The sequence below is a fragment of the Scyliorhinus canicula genome, chromosome 10, assembly GCF_902713615.1.
Source record: "Scyliorhinus canicula chromosome 10, sScyCan1.1, whole genome shotgun sequence".
Classification (NCBI taxonomy): Eukaryota; Metazoa; Chordata; class Chondrichthyes; order Carcharhiniformes; family Scyliorhinidae; genus Scyliorhinus; species Scyliorhinus canicula.
Window position 1 is genome coordinate 34,296,285 of NC_052155.1, and position 4,153 is coordinate 34,300,437.

The 4,153-nt window shown below is 48.1% G+C and overlaps 1 pseudogene; it reads left to right on the forward strand.

Moving 5' to 3' along the window:
- Nucleotides 1-361: 361 nt before the first annotated feature.
- LOC119972914 lies at nt 362-1,154 on the forward strand (annotated as a pseudogene).
- The last annotated feature ends 2,999 nt before the right edge of the window (nt 1,155-4,153 follow it).

Below are 4,153 nucleotides of genomic sequence, written 5' to 3' on the forward strand. Positions count from 1 at the left end.
TGTTCTGCCATTCATTGGGTACTCCCTTGTCTTGTCACTCCTTTCAAAGTGTATCACCTCACACTTTTCAGGATTAAGTTCCACGTGCCACTGATCGCAAAACAATTATTTTCACCGTACCTCGATACACATGACGATAAACCCAAATCTGAATCCAAACCCACCCATATGATCAACCCGTCTATATCTTCATGCAACCCAACACCTTTTTGCTCACTATTAACCACCAAGCCAATCTTTATATCATCCGCAAACTTATGTACCACCCCTCCACTCCCCCAACACACATTTTCATCTATATCATTTATATATATATCATGAAACCCGATCATGGAGACGGGCCAAGGTTGAGCAGTACACAATGGCCAAAGAGGAGCTGGATCACCGGAAAATCATCTCCTGGTTTGGAGATCCCCCCAAGGCTCCATTTGGAGTGCATCAACTGGTTGAATATGGGAAGAGATCTGGGAAGAAGGCTGGGGATTGGTATGGCCCATCTATTGTGGCTCACATAATCAAGAGGGCAGTAGAAACAGCTGAAGACTCTGAATCTCTGAACATTGCTATCTATGTAGCACAGGAATCTGTGTGAGACCCCGTTGAGGGGGGAACCATTCCTGGTTGTGATTGGAAGTCCGTTATGATCCTGGTGTCTGTTCAACTTGGAAAATCTCAATTCCGTGTACATGCAATGTGTGAAGGAGATTCTGAAGCTTCAATGTGTATTGGAATCATCGGTGGGAAACACAAGCACTCACTTTACTTAATTGGCTTCCAAGATGATTTCTTGCTCTATTTGGACCCTCACTACTGCCCGCCTGTTGTGGATGTCACTAAACCTGACTTTCTGTTGGAGTCATTTCACTGCATCTCTTCAAAAAAGCTGTCCCCCACTAAGATGGATCCCAGCTGCACCAAAGGGTTTTATGCACAGACGAAGGAGGATTTTGAAAACTTGTGTAAAAATGTCACAATGGTATTGAGCTCCTCGCCTTTGAAAGAGAAGTACCCGATTTTCACTTTTGCAGGTGCTGTGCTCAGGATTATGGTCTGGATGAACCGTGCACCCACAAACGGGATAAAACTGTGCTCATCTCCAAGTCTGGCCAGAGAGGTCGAAGCAGAGCAGCAGTGATGAGTTTGTCTTTCTTTGATGAGGCAATGGACTCGATTCAATCTGTCTATCTGCTATATTTCAGCAGGGAATAAACTAGGAGCCCATCAAAGTGTTCCTATATTTATATTCTATCTTTCCACAAAGATGGGGTGTCAGTAAGATACACACCCTCCTCTGTGGTGACTTTTATTTTGACCCTGATGTTAGCTCTCTTCTTTCCTGACCAAGGTGGGATTTTCTCTCACTCGTAGCATTACTGGTGTTGCACATTGAATTCAAATATGTTATGGGTGCCATAAAGTGCCTGCATGTTGCTGGGTTATTTGGGGTAAGGTGGGTGACATACACGGGGTAGGAGCCCACCGGTGACAGCAAATGGTCCCTCGTAACTTGCCCAGTCTTTATAGTGGGAGAGCCTGGAGAGCAAGTGGCAGGGATTTTGTTCCTTGCTGGTGGTGGGGATTAGGGGTGGGCCTAGGGTACTGCCCTCCCCGATGTATAATTCCATGATATCAGGTTGCAGTCCAGGCTGGGAATCCCGACTTACTCCTACTCCTTCCCCAGAGTCACTGAGACTGATTGTCTGGTCCCATTGCTCCCTTGGCAGATTGACAGATTCAGCACAGAATCAAGGATATCCACCTCCTAATTTGCATGTTTCCTTTTCCAATATTTCACCCCTGAGGAAAAACAACAAAATTGCCCAAAGGTGAAGGTGACTTGTGTGTCAGTTTTCTCCTTCAATTTCATACAGTCTAGCCTCTCGTGCAAATGTGAACTTACCACCTGCCTCTCCAACAGAACAGAGTGGTGGATTCCTTTGGAATTTCTTCATTAAGGCTCCTAATCTTCAGTTTCAAGGGCAGCACGGTTGCACAGTGGTTAGCACTGTTGCTTCACAGCTCCAGGGTCCGAGGTTCGATTCCCGGCTTGGGTAACTGTCTGTGCGGAGTCTGCACGTTCTCCTCATGTCTGCGTGGGTTTCCTCCGGGTGCTCTGGTTTCCTCCAACAGTCCAAAGACGTGCTAAATTTCCCTTGGTGTCCAAAAAGGTGTTCCTTAAAAAAATAAAGCTATTCTCCTACCTGCAGGGGGCTGGCAGGGGCCTGGAGTGCTTCTCGCAGCTTTGGCTGCGGATACAGGCCCCCGCACGTCTGGTTGCGAGTCTGCACATGCGCACACGGCGGTCTGCAGTGGCCGCGCCGAATGCGATGGCGGACTCAGCCGGCGGACCTGGACCAACAAAGTGGGTCCCAACGATCTGCCCAGCGCTGCTCGATCTAACCCGCCTGATTGTCTCCCCGGCAGCCCATAAGGCATCCCCCCGGTACTTGATCCCCCCCATATCCCACCAGGGCGGCCACGGACTGAGTCCCGACCTGCCAGACGTGGTTAAAACCACGCCGCCGGGAATTCGGCCAGTCGGGACCGCAGCATCGCAGGGAGGGCCTCTAGCAATGGCCCACCCAGCCGCACAGGGCCCGATTCGGGAGTAAAAGTGGATTCTCCGCCCCCACGCCAAATGCGATTTTGGCACGGGGCTGCGGAGAATCCAGCCCAGGGTTTTTCAAACTCAAGGTCGCGACCCGCGGGTGGGACGGCAGTGGGTGTTGAGAGGGTTGTGGAGCGATCAGTCACAGTTTTCCCGATCTCGGAAGAAGCGTCCAACAGCGTGATCATTTTTTAAGAATGAAATGAAATGAAATGAAAATCGCTTACTGTCACGAGTAGGCTTCAATGAAGTTACTATGAAAATCCCCTAGTCGCCACATTCCGGCACCTGTTCGGGGAGGCTGTTACGGGAATCGAACCGTGCTGCTGGCCTGTTTTGGTCTGCTTTCAAAGCCAGCGATCGAGCCCAGTGTGCTAAGTGGGCCGCGACTGGCCTTTAAATACAAACGGTGGAGTCTTTCCATCAGAAGAGGTGAGAGTGCAAGTCATGGACGCAGCACGTATGCTGACATCACGCGTCATGTCCATGCTTTGGGTGCAAAATCATGGAGGAGAGATTCCTTCATTTGTAGCTGCCAGCAAGCAACAACAGGACTGTGTGAAGAAATTAAGATGGATCATTTTCTAATAAGAAAGGGAGGGCCTGAGACACAAAGAGGCCAGGATCTCACAACTGAATCTGCTGGAGAGAGCTTCACAGGAGAGTCCAGGGAAGGACAAAGTGGCACTGATGTGAGCTGTATGCTGAGCTCCAGGGCTTCTGGTGAACACCCAACAAAGAAAAACTAAAGTTGGGAACAAAGCAGCATAAAATGATTGATTGAGGTATGGCATTCATAATTGTGCCAATGCAAATCAGAATGTAAGCCCATGTGTGTTGTATGCAGGGAGTTACTAATAAATGAAAGTTTAAAACCCTCAAAACTTAAAAGGCATGGAGAGTTTGAAGAGAAACCTCTTGAGTTTTTTTCAAACAATGCAGCAAGAACTTAATCGACAGCTAAAATCCTCAGCAGAAATGTAACAAAGCAAATGAGATTGTAAGGATCAAGCAGGTTCACCTGTGGCACTGAAGGTAAGAAATAATCGTGCGTCGCGAAGATGAGCTGGCCTGGGTCGCAAGCATCAGGCACCGTGTGTCCCGAAGGTTAGCCATTTGGTAAAAGTGAGTCCTGTGAAAGTCTGAAAAATATTGTTGTAACACCACCCTGTGACTCCTACAACTAAACCAGTTTTGGGTTCCAACTGGCAAAGTTACCCTGGATCCCATGTGCTTTTACCTTCTTTATCAGTCGCCCATGCGGGACCTTGTCAAAGGCTTTGCTGAAATCCATATAAACTACATCAACTGTACTACCCTCATCTACAGACCAAATCACCTCCTTGAATAGGTCAATCTAATTAGTTAGGCATGACCTTCCTCTGATCAAGCCATGCTGACTGTCCCTGATCAAATCTTGCCTCTCCAAGTGGCGAATCATTTTCTCCTTCAGAGTTTTCTCCAATAGTTTCCTTACCTCTGATGTGAGACTCACTGGTCTGTAATTCCCTGGTTTATCTCTACCACCCTGCTTAAAAATGGAAC